A 12,777-nucleotide genomic window follows, 5' to 3' on the forward strand; every position below is an offset into this window, starting at 1 on the left:
TCTCCTTGGCCAGAATCGGATCACATGGTCCCCCTTAGTCTACAGAGAATGAGTGCACTGCGGTCAACTTAGAGCTACCCCAGTTCATGCCTCTGGTTGGGAACCTGGGGTTCTGCTGGTCTGGAGAGGGGAGGAGAAACTCATGGGTGGGTAGCTAACTCGTAGCACACGCCACAAATGCTGTGCTGGAGATCTGGACTTCATCCTGAAGGCAATGGATATCACCAGCTCCTCTAAGGAGACGATAATGGACTCTTGTGTTTTAGACTCAGAAGCAATATGATAACCGGATCAGAAGGAACCTGGGAATGAGACTGAAGGAAAAGAATCAGAGCTGGTTGCTGCGATGATCCAGCACGAGATGGCAAGAGCCAGGACTGTGCGTGTAGATGCAGGAATGAGAGGCTGGATGTGGAAGAAGTGGGAGGACACTGAGATCACATGGTCTGAATGGAGGCTGTGCACCATGCAGAGGTGAAGCTGTGATGATGACTCCATTGTGAATGAGAAACTAACGGCACTGACATCACCCGAGGTCTGACCAAGCTTCTCTTAGCAGCCAAACATTATCTGCCTAGCAAAGCTACCATCCAGGGCTTCTGGAGAGAGACCGCTGCTACTCTTGGCTCCTTGTCCTCTCAGCACTAGTTGGCTTGCTCTCCTGCGGCCCCCACATCTACCTGGCGCCAGGTGGGTGTCGGATTGGGCAGAAAGCCCTCATTCTTTGTAGTTAGACAGCTCTGGGGGATGGTGTCTGCAGCAGGAGGTGTTGATTAGTCAAATCTACTTTCAGCAGAGATGAGCAATCATGAAGTTGGAAATACTGGTTCAAAGGCTTGCCTCCCACCACAGAAGTCTGGTTTGCAGACAAAATAAGTCAATCCATGAGACCTCTGATACTGGAAAATGAACCTAGTGGGAATTAGAGTTTGGGGTGACAAATGCCCCTAAGTGAGCCACAAGAAAAGGTGTATAAGAAGCATTTGGTGAATGGTGGTTTGGTGGCATTGTTGAGTGAGAAGAGGAATCAGAAAAGGAATGAGCAATTTTTATGTCTGTTTTGCAATGTCCTGTCACTGTTCTTGATAGCTCTTCTCTCATATGACAAGTGTACACTTATAAATGTGACTATAAGAACTTATCTCTCCCATGAGAGTGGAGTGAAGCCCAGTTTACTCACTACCCTATCCCTTAAGCTATCATAGCTGGTGGCACATAGTATGTGCTCAATAAATATTTGCTGAGTTAATTTTTTATTGAGTGACTACTGTGTGCCAGCTGCTTTGCCTACATCAATTCTTTGAATCCCTCCAAAATTCCCTTAACACAGCTTAATAAAAAACAACTCTATTTTGTAACGAAACTGAGATTCAGAGACAGTGAGTTAACTGTGGCCATGCAAAGAGTATAGAACTCAGACTCAAACCCAAGTCCGTTCCCATATTCCATGGTCTTTTTTTCCCCCAAGTGCTATTGGAACTTTCATTGCATGTAAAGATGTTTCTCAATACAAAGAATCTCAGTGTTCGTTTGGTCTTATCCCCTGCATGGTAGATGAGGGACTGTAGGCCCAGAGAGACTAAGCCGCTTAGTGCGTGGCCAAGTGAAATTAGTGCTCCAGTTAAATCGGACCCAGTGTTTTTTTCAATTGGACCTTGAAGTTCCTTTAAGATAAAGCAGCTGATAATTCAGTGAGAGCCAGTTACCCTTAGGGTGGATTTGATCTGTCTCTCCAGTGCTGCTAGATGTCTGCAGAGCAGAAAGCCATGGAAAAATCTCATCTAATACAAGTTTCAAGATCTCCACGGTTGTTTTCTGGTTCTCAGCTTTAACTGGCACGGCCTGCCTTTTGACTGAAGGAAAGGCAAGCCTCAAGCTTTTGGAAAGCCACTGAAAGTTTGCTGTTGAACACTTCCTCCAGGTTTGGATATGATCTAGACTCTGCTAAACCACTTACGCTGATAGAGGCCTAATGCTTCCTCCAGACTCCCCACAGCGCCTCCCCGGCTCAGCACGCACAAACCCACAGGAGAAGGCTGTGCCGGTGGCTTGGAAAGCCTCCCACACGGGAATCTGGCCCGGGCGCTACACCAAGCCAGGACCCCTCCCCGCATTCGCCCACCTGCATTCTGTCACGCCACTTTTCTCCCCAACGTACCATCCAGGTCTCTTTGTCAAAATTTTGTTCCCTGGGCCCCTGAATTTCAGGCCGAAAGGTAAACAGCCTGCACCAGGCTAAACTTACAGTTCAGCTGGCAGCCGGGAGGAGACCCAGGCTCCGGAGTTGAGCCCTTCACTGGGCCAGGCTCTGTCCAGACACAGGGCAGACCTGACGGATGTGCGGAGCACTCAGCTCTTGTCCTCAAGAAGGGGAGGTCACATCACAGGACACACGGAAATCCCGTGATTCCTTTGCCACTCACTGGACTTAGTCCTCCTCCACGGCCCAGCCAGGGGAAAAATAACGACCTCCATCCACACTCAGCCACCCCAGGGCACCGGAAGCCATCTCTTTCAGGAGCTTCCCTGAGGAGCAAAACATTTTCTTTCCCAGAAACTTCAACAACTTTCCCTTCAGCTCTCACTGACCTGACGGGAGACCCGTGTCCATTTCTGAGCCAATCCCAGAGGCTGGAAGAAGGAAAAGATGATCAATTCAGATGAGAGAGAGAGAGAGAGGAAGAGAAGAGAAGAGAAGAGAAAAAAGGGTATATTTTCCTTGCAACCTAAAAATTCAGAAGTTCCCGGTAAAGGCCACGTTCATGCCAAGGTATTGTGGCTTGATTTAATTGACTGTCCCCCAACCCTGGGGTTTTCATTGTCATCCTCATTATTAGGAAGGGGGCTTATTTACACCCATCACAAAGGAGAGAATGAGTGAATCTAACGGTTCAGTGGTAGATTTATTGCTTTGAAATGTCAAAAGTTCTCATTCCCATCCAGCCCTGACGCCACTGGATCATCAAACACCTGTAAGCAGAGGTGATGTGACAGACTCTCGCTTACATGTGGATGATCCCTGTGGGGGGAACCTGACAGCAAGCCCAGGTGATTGAGATGCCCGCATGGGACAGCAGGTCGAGTACGAGGTGCACATTGTTCTGAATAGGCTGATTCTCGCTTGCCAGAGGTGGCCCAAAGGAGCCATCCTGGTGGACAGTCACCCCTGCTTAGGCCCAGCAGCAGCCAGCCTCTGACTCACACATAGGGATTCTCACAGTGCAGTGCAGGTGACAGGCACAGGTCACAGTTCTGCACCAAAAGGAAAGGGAACACTTTGCTTTTCCACTTTGCACAGGGTCAGGCTGGGGTTTTGAGGTAGCCAAGGTGGTGATCATTTTTGCCAAGGAGAGAGGTTGGCACCCAGGTCAGTGGGCTCCAAAAAGCAGATGGCCCTCCTCAGGGTGGACTGGCATCATGCAACCCATCAAGGGCTCAGAGAGAACAAGAAGGCAGAGGAAGGGCAAACTGGCTGTCTGTGCTTGAACTAGGTATCCATTCTCTCTTGCCCTTGGACATCAGGACTGCTGGTTCTCTGGCCTCTGGACTTAGACTGGGAGCCTCTGGGTTCTCACTCTTCAGCCTCAGACTTGGAGATACATCATCTGCTCCCTGGACTGTCCAGCTTTAGAAGAATATCCTGGAACTTCTTGGCCTCCATGATCTTGTGAGATGGTTCCCATAGCAAACCCCCTTTTATGCATCTCTATTATCTAATGAATTCTGTTTCTCAGATGAACCCTGGTTAGTACATTGTTGGGGGGAGGCAAATTTTAAATGAGCAATTATTTCTAAATGTTCAATTTTCTGGAGATGAACATGAGGTCCACAATAACTCCTAGATGGGCTATTTTAACGTCTTTATCTCTGATGTGAAGAAAAGGGCTTGGTCTCAGAACCTGTGGCTTTGAGGGGTATCGCCAGAGTCTTCTCTACTATGAAATGAAAACAAGACTAATTTTCCCCTGAAGAACTTAATGAGATAAAATATCAGAAACTCCTGTGGTTTACCATTTTTACTCATCCCAGAGGTTTACCTTTCTCCTATGAAGTCTCAGTTTTCCCACATGTGAAATGGAAACAATATGATCTCTCCTACTTGTAGAATAAAACAGATAAAGAGTATAATTACTTTCTGTAGATTGTCACTCCCGGCCACTGACTTGGTCACCAGGGTGATGCTCCAAGAGGACCAACCTGAGGCAGGCCAGTAGGCAGTGATGGAGAGTGTCCTTGAGGACCAGTCTTACCATTAACAGGAAGCTAGATATTCTGCTTCATCCTAAAGCTGATTCATACTGCAAAGATCCTCTGCTCAGAGCAGACTCTTGAGGGCCGTTATGTTTGGTGTTTATTCAATTGTAGCTGAGGGGACTCTACTAATGGCTCCCAGGGGCTCTTCTGCGTCAGGGATTTTTTTTTTCTTTCTTTTTCTTTTGACCTCTAAAGTCAGCTGAGGCTTGTTAATAGTGTTGCTTTTCTTTTTTTAAGGAACAAAAAAAATAAAGGAACATAATTTTTAAAAATTCAAGTCAAAGTTTCTCCCCTTAAGACTTCCTGTTCATAACTGAAGCCCTCTTCCTAAAATTAGCGAAACGTTCTTTTTGCCACAAAACAACAGTTCCTCAAAAAAAAAAAAAAAAAGAACTATTTCCTTTTTGGACAGGGATTTATGTAAGGGAATAGGATAGGAAAGCAGAGCGTCTCCCTCCAACTTCAGCAAAAACTTCCCATTAGTTTAAATTCTGTCTGTTTTTGGGATTATACCTCAGTCAATTCAGGCCTGGGATGTGGAGGTAAAATCTTAGATCAGTTGAAACCAGGTGCTTTAACTCGGTGATTTTCAAACTTGAGTGTTCACCAGAATCTTCTGGAAGCATGATTAAAATAAATATTGTTGGGCCCTAGCCCCAGAGTTTGGTGCCTGAGAGTGTGCAGTTCTAACAAGTTTCTGAGTGACGTCAGTAAGGTGGTTCAGGGTCCTGGGTGCTCTCCAGGGGAGCTGTCCTCAGCCCAGGTGGGCCCAGGAGGTGCCTAAGGGTGGGTCTCTAGAAGCAGAGACTGAGATGCGGAATCTCATGAGGGTGAATCCTCTCTGGAGAAAGGGAACAGGGGAACAGGATAAGGCAGAGAAAGCAATGTAAGAAGGGATAGGCCTCTGCTGGAGTTTAGCTTCAGCCCGGTCCCGTGGGGACAGGAAGAGCACGACTTACATCACAGATTTGCTCATTTTCAGCTGGATGTCCTTCAGGGTGAGGAGAGCATGCCATCCCCTTGGGCGAAGTGGTCAGAGCAACCCTCTGGAGAAGAGAGGAGCCGTGAGAGTCATTAGCAGCCAGTACCTACAAGAGAATGGGTCAGGGCATCGGCTACAGCCACTATGGCATGGGGACAGCATGTGGAGAATCACACACACACACACACACACACAGACATACACATGATACCAATCAATATTTCCACATGGATGTGGCTCACTTTGAGAGACCTCATCTGGTCTCAAAGTCCCAGCCATCCTGTGCTCCTTACTGATTGCTTGATTGATGGATGGATGGATGGATGGATTGAATCCCATCTGACTTTTGATTCTCTCTCTTACCAATGCTCACATAAAAATTCCTTTCCTTGAGTTCCTTCTGATTAAAGAAACTTAAAGAGAGCATAGAATGTTCCTCCCTTGGAAGCTTTTAAAAGATTTAATAGAAAGATAGATAAAATGCACAAAGCTATTTTCTTTATGCACATAGAATATAAAAATATGTTTTTGAAAAATCAAGTTTTAAAAGACGATTTCTTGACATAGGAACATAGTACATCCAACATATAAAAATGATACAGGACTGAGTGTGCATACAGTATTGTATGTACCAATAAACATGTATTGGTAAATGAATGAGGCTACAAGGAAATAATTGAAAATGCTAACAATGGTTATCTCTTAATGAGAGGCAGTTTTCATACCATTATTTTAATGTGATTTTATCTCCATAGTTTAACAATAAATTTGTTTATTTTTCAGAAAATAATAAATTTCAGAGATCTGAAATTTACTTTTTCAAAAATGTGGCTGAAATAAAGAGCTAAATGGATAAAATAAATAAATAAATAAAATTAAAATAAAGAGATAAAATAAAGAAGTAAAGAGAAATAAAGGAGAATGCTTTGGCGTGAATTCCTCAAGGCAAGAAACTGGGAGAAGAAAGTTGATTCTGAGCTGCGGGTGTGTGAGTCAGTGGTAAAATTTGGTTATGGTTTCTCTCTTCAGCTCATTATTAAAACTGAACAGAGTAAAGCCATCACCTTCTCTGGAAAGAGACTATACAATTAGTAATATCACCTCTGACCTTCCTTTTTGCCTCTGGCTATGAAATAGTCTCACAAAGACAACGGAGGCCCAGGCAGTGGCCTTAGATGTCAAGGGCAACTGAACTCTTGATTCATCTTTTACACTTTCTGTCCCTTATTTCTGCACCCCCGCGTGTCCCTCTTCCCTCGTCTCCCTCTCCATTCCTTCGTCCCCTTCTATGCCTTCACCTCTTTCTGATCATCTCTTGCCTGCTTTTCTTTCCCTCTCGCAATGAAGGCTTGGTGACTGCCTCCCAAGGAGCCAGAAAAGCACTACGTTCATCCTCTCCCTAATTCAGCCTCTGGATGCATGGAGGGCAATCAAGGTAGACGTGTGACAACGTCATATTTTATTTAATATTTCATACCTTTATCCTCTGTCTCCTTCTAGACACGGTTTTAGTCCTGGAAACATTAAATACCCCAGGGGGAGGTTAAAATCACTGTGCATCAGGATAACAATATCTTTGCTGAATACATTTGCTTTGTCTGTAGTTAGTCAATAAAATAAGTCCTTTTAAATTTAGTCAGTTTCATTTATGATCCCTGATGGTATAATGCCATTCATAAACAGTGAGAAGGTGTAAAATCAGGAGAAGAAATAAAGGAAGAAAAGATAAACAAAAAGTTGGAGTGAGTAATCTTGGCATTGGGAAAGTGTGTAACAAAAGACCTTTCTTGTGCCGTGGCTGGCTGCAAACTCAGCTTCAATATTTCAGTGTCCGAAACAAACAGTGAAATAAAGATAATTGCACCACTGAGCAAGTATATGAGATAAAAACTGACCAATTTCTCAGAACTATTCCTAGATTTGGAACCAGACGAGAATCAAACTCTGAGTGTCATGAGCAGAGCCATCCACCGCAGCCTGACAGGATGTGATCACACATGTCACCAGCCTGTGGCCACCTTCAGGAGAGGCTGATACTTGCACAGCAAATCTCAGATCCACACACACCATGCGTGGGTGCCTCCCCTGGGTATAACCCAGGTCACCTGCATCCTGCTCATCTGGTTATATACATGACAGACTTCAGGACCGGAGGAGCAAACAGTGCTTAAATATATCATCCAGGTAAGTTATATGGCCTTAAGCACTGACTTATGTATTTAGTTTTCTTCATTCAATAAAACACATTGGGCACCACTGTGTCTCAGAAACTATGCTAAGTTACCATGGCACCTCTGTCCCCTCTTGGTGTTTGAGAGTCTGAGAACCCAGCAAAGATTTCAACAAGAGAGAGCAAAGCCCTCTGAGGCCTTTATGTACGTGTCAATCCAACTGTCCATCCAAGTGATTATTCTCCTGGCCAGTGTTTATCTGTGTTCCACATACCACGCAAAACGGCAAGATTAGAAAAGTGAGTGAGACAAGGTTCTTGCCTTCAAAGAGTCCCCACCAAGTGATGAAGAGGGACCACATTTGGCTCCTGCTACATTGAGGCCAGGCACCAAGAACTATGGGGTGCTCAAGAGAGGAAAATTAGCTATTTTGGTTTTTTTTCCAGTAATTTCCATAGAAGGAACCTCCTTGGACTGATGGCTTTCTAGAAGGAGACTGTGCCTGGCAATGAAGGGAGCGAGAAAGTGAACAAGAGTTTAAAGATGAACTAGGACGTCTTAGATGTAGAAACTGATAGTGTGAGCCTTGGGGGTGATAAATCTGGGCTGAAGGATTCCTCTGCCACTCGGGAGACACGGGACCTCCAGGTGTCATAATGCAAGTGTGTGAGAAAGACGCTTGCCCATTGTCAAACACAGCGGCTGGTCCAAAGTACCAACTGGGTTCACTCTACTCGTGCTTCCGTTTTAATTCTGCCATGTCTGTTTTGCATGGAAATGTGTTATATAAACGCCAAATGGGTCTTGGGCACAGATTCTGTGCAGGGTCCACGAGGACAGAAATAGACTTGATCATAGAAGGACCAGACCAGGGTCCAGTGCTGAAAGATCAGTAAGTGGGGATAATGATGAGTATGTCACTCAAACTGAGCTCCTGAGTCCAAATTCCAGCTCCTCCACTACGTTTGTATGCACTCTTGGATGGATTGCTCTCATCCATCCTATAGTAATACTTACCTAGGTGGTGATTGTAATGGATTTGAACCATGTGCACATGTGCGTGCCATGATGGAAGTCAAGTTTTTAAAGTAACGGCCCATCAGAGACCAATGCCACCTGGGGGCGAACTTCTTGATCTCTGTGGATTTCATTCCTAGTGGGTCTTATACAGGTTCTGGCTCTCAAGTTTGAGAAATGAAGGTATGTAAGGCATGTCAACCTGGCCCCTTCACCATCCCATGGGAAAGAGATGTGTCAGGCCAGACACACAGGTCACCGGGTACAGACGCCCCCAGCCTTTGAAGCCCTGAGCCGATGAGGATTGAAAGGCTTGGCATCCCGCTGGGCAACGGTTCAGCTCAAAGTTCACACTGCTGTACATTTGAGAACTTCCTGACCAGCTGCCCTGGGTCACAGGGAACTGAACCTCTGCTTGTCTCCAGCCTTGACATGGGACTGTGAGCAAATTCTTGAATTTACAAGACAGCATCAATGAGCTGATTATGTCAAAACATTTGAAGACAAAGCAAAATGGAACTTCAAAAGACTTGGGAAGGCCGGGATCCCCTTTCAGAAGTCAGCAAGTTCAATTGTTGATAAAATTCCTAGATCGGGCTCACATTTTGGCTTTGAAATCTCAGTTCAGAGGGCAAATGAGCTCCTTTAATGTATTTAAAATTGGGGTAAGGCTTTCACCTCCTAACTCTTGCTGAAAATGATATTCTCTTTTTCATGGAGGGTTTCCTTTGGAGTGTGGCGTCTACATTTACAATGAAGCGCTCATGTTGCTTTCACAAATATGTGCATGTGTGTACGTATACATGTGTCTTTATCATCTAAAATGGAAGGAAGGGGTAGAGAATTGGGAGCCTTAATGCATCCCTTTTTATTCTATAGAAGATGACAGGTTCCTTGGATTTTGCTAAGGACATACTTCTAGAATTGCTTGGCAATTCTAGAATAATCCTAGAATAATTCTAGAATAATTCTAGAATCATCTGAGAGGAGTTTTCAAAGAAGGAAAAGATCTTGTGAACTGAGTTTTGGTAGGAGCACTTAGGGAAATATGACTCAATTTAAAATATACTCTTTCTTCCTGACAGTTCTTTCAAAACAATTTTTTAAGTCAAATTTTGTATTTATACATAGAAATATGCAATTCACTGTTCAGAGGTTGGGATCCAGGCACGACTCTGAAGTCAAACAAGCGACCTATTAGCCTTTAAAATAAAATCATTACCAACTCATAAATTGAAGCATATTTAATGAGTTTAAATGCATTGTATTTCTTATCTTCATTGAACTCAAGGTGCTTCATCTTTGGTCGGGGGAAAACTCTTCAGCACTTCTGACATACCCCCATAGTCTTTGATGGTGTATTTCTATTTGGTAGAATAAAAGTTTTAGGTTAATCTTGCATTTCCTGCTCCATTGCTCCAGGAAGCCCTGGTTTCTTATTGTGGGAAATGATAGTTGACGATTGCAACCTGGGAACTATAGAGACTTATTAAGACTAGATTAGTCACCACATCTAGACATTTTTATAAAGTAGAATTAAGAAGTGTGTAGTAGCATTTCTAATGCTGGTTCAGAGATATAGGATTTTTACTTATTCCTTTCACATCATATATGTATCTCCTTTGTCTTTACCCAACACCTTGGTTTCCAAGGACACAGTGAATGAGATAATTCAAATATTTCATTATTGCTCATTTGTTTATCCCACACCACACACACACACACACACAATACTCGTACTGCCACTACCAACTGGGCTTGCTAAAAATCGGAGTCTCATTTTCACTTAAACTGTAGAAAACAATAAGAGAATATCATCCCCACCCCTACAACCATGAAGCCATATAATAAAAAAAAATCCTATTTATAGTCCATCAGAAATCAGCACAACCAGGTAAACTTTCAAAGATTGACATGTCCCTCTGAGAAGAGATGGGACACATGGCAGGCTCTATCTTTGGCAGAATGTGGGAGGAAGAGATAAAGTTGGCAAGAGTAACCCAAATCATGACTTCTTCAACATCAGTAAGTTAGCATGGTTAGCATGGTAGTGTAGAATTTCTGGAAGCCCAAGAAACAGGGGCGTCACCACCTCTTTTCCACGATTCTCTTATGAGGAAGAGTAGGGGGCAGGACAGGAGCCTGAGCGTGCTGTCCTTCCACCATTGCAGGGGAGTAGCCCTGCCAATGTCAAAGGAGCTGGGAGCCACTTGAAGCAGCCCTCCAAACTGTGGGCCCTGCACGAATGGGTGCTGCCCATATGCTGCCATCGCAGGACAAACAGAAATGTCTCCCTCCCCAGATTTTCTCTCCCATTTAAGGCAAAGGCCATCTGCAGCTAGAAGAAGCAATTTTACTAAAACAGTTCTCATGGCTGTTCAGTCTGTGCTCTTACTCTTAGGTACACAACATGTTCCTTCAGTAGGTAGATTCAAAAGTTTTCAGGATTTGTTCCTTTTCTCTGATTTTCTTCTTAGGGGGCTCCTGCTATTTGTGTATTGGTTCTTCTTTATCTCACCTCATTCTCTTGAAGACTCCCAGCTCTTCTTTTCTTTACTTTTATTTTGTTAATGGATTTATTTTTTGCAGCACTCCTGATTGAACACAGGGTCTCATGCACGCACCCACATCCCCCCAGAACTCATCTATTTTTTATTTAATGAGTAGTTTCTCCTTTTGCCTTCTCTTTCTCCTAAGGCACCTTCTGTTGGGTTTATTTGTTGTCTGTTCCTCATAGTTTTGTCCTCTTTTCTAAAATGTTTTGTTCTTTTATTTTTTAATTATTTCTTGAGTTCTAAGTTTTTCCAATCTTGATCTGTTTTATATTTATATGTCTTATGTCATATATATTTATTTCATAAATATGTGCATGTGTGTATTTATACATATATCTTCATCCTCTCAAATGGAAGGAAGGGGTAGAGAATTAGAATGTCTTTTACTCTTTTTTAAAATAATCATTTCAGAGTCTTGGTCTGTTTTGTGGCACGTCTTTCAGGCGTGTTATCATTGTTTGTAGGTACGTCACACACACTTACTCTTCTTTTTCCCTAAAATGTTGTCTTGTGGCAGAGACTTCTTTTGCTTTGCTGCTGTTTATTGTTATGTGCAAATGGTTTCTGCTCATTCTTAAGGGGTGGAGGTCTTCAATATCATTTTTAACTTCACAGATCTGCTTCTGTAGTTTTCATGCGTGGTTAAAAATATGAAGATTTTCTTTCTGAAATTTCCTGGGGTTTCTCCCCTCCTCTGTTTTCATCTGACCCATCTCTTCTCATCATAATCATCTTGATGCCACTCCCAGCCAGTTGTCCTCAGAGTGGACTCTGTCCTGAAAGGAAGAGTTGGCTGTCAGTTTCAAGGTTTCTAGAGGTCAGATGGCCCAGGATTTTCATTCTAGAGACCATTTGTGGTTACCTCTGGTCCAGTGGGCAAGGTCTAGGTCATGCTCTGATTACACCTCTGTGTTTTTCAGCCAAAGCCTGGTGGCCATCTGGGGTTCTGCGCTCTCAGGTCCTCCTATGGTCCTGTTCCTCCCTTTGCTCCTGTAGCATGAACGCTGGGCCACCTCGGAGCTTGTGGTTGTTTCCCCTCACCCACTCACTGCTTTTTGAGGTTCATTCTTTAACACAATAATGTCATGGGAAGAGGGACAATGGCCAGAGGGATATTTGATCTTTTCAATGAGCCTGAGATCTTTGCAATCACTTATTGTAGGTGAGAAAATAGAGATTCAAAGACAGTGACCTGCCCAGGCCCGTCCCTCTTGGTAAGCGAAAGAGCCGGAATCTAAACTTTGGTGAGCGTGACTCCAAAGTGCCTCTTCCTTCTTCCGCAGCTTGGGGCCTCTGTTGTTTTCTGGTGTTAGTTTAGGGAGATTTGCTGTAGGTTTAAGCCCATGAAGGCTTTGACAAGATCCATGATGGCAACCACTAGTAATTGGCTAACGTGACACCCATTCCCACCTCTTTCTGTCTTGTCTGCCTCCACTACAGAGGCAGGAAGAGGTAAACCTCACTTTTCCAGTCTCCCTTGCAGCTGCAGTGGCCCCAGGATACAGCTCTGGTCCAGAGATGGAAGTCTGTTCAGTGTTTCTGGGAAGTGTCTTGCTTTTCTGATTTAAAAAAAGGGCACCTGTGGCATGTGACTGGTCCTACATCCTTGCTCTTGGGTGTGCCTAGTTCCGGGACAGCCTTCTACAACCACAAGGAAAAGACCAAGAAAATCATAGTGAGACTGGCCCTGAACCAAGTTTTATGTTTGCAAAAATAGAACAACAACAACAAAATACCCATCTACTGGTTTAATCCACTATTAGTTAAGAGCATCCAGAATTGTTCCACAGTGAAATAC

General features: G+C 43.9%; 1 long non-coding RNA gene across 1 annotated transcript; it reads left to right on the forward strand.

The window, feature by feature from the left end:
* Positions 1-295: 295 nt before the first annotated feature.
* LOC125616668 lies at positions 296-9,634 on the forward strand. The gene is made up of 3 exons (XR_007347410.1): positions 296-6,671; positions 7,143-7,420; positions 7,854-9,634. It is a non-coding gene; the product is annotated as an uncharacterized LOC125616668 (long non-coding RNA).
* Positions 9,635-12,777: the final 3,143 nt, after the last annotated feature.

This window comes from Marmota marmota, unplaced genomic scaffold (genome assembly GCF_001458135.2).
Source record: "Marmota marmota marmota unplaced genomic scaffold, marMar, whole genome shotgun sequence".
NCBI lineage: Eukaryota > Metazoa > Chordata > Mammalia > Rodentia > Sciuridae > Marmota > Marmota marmota.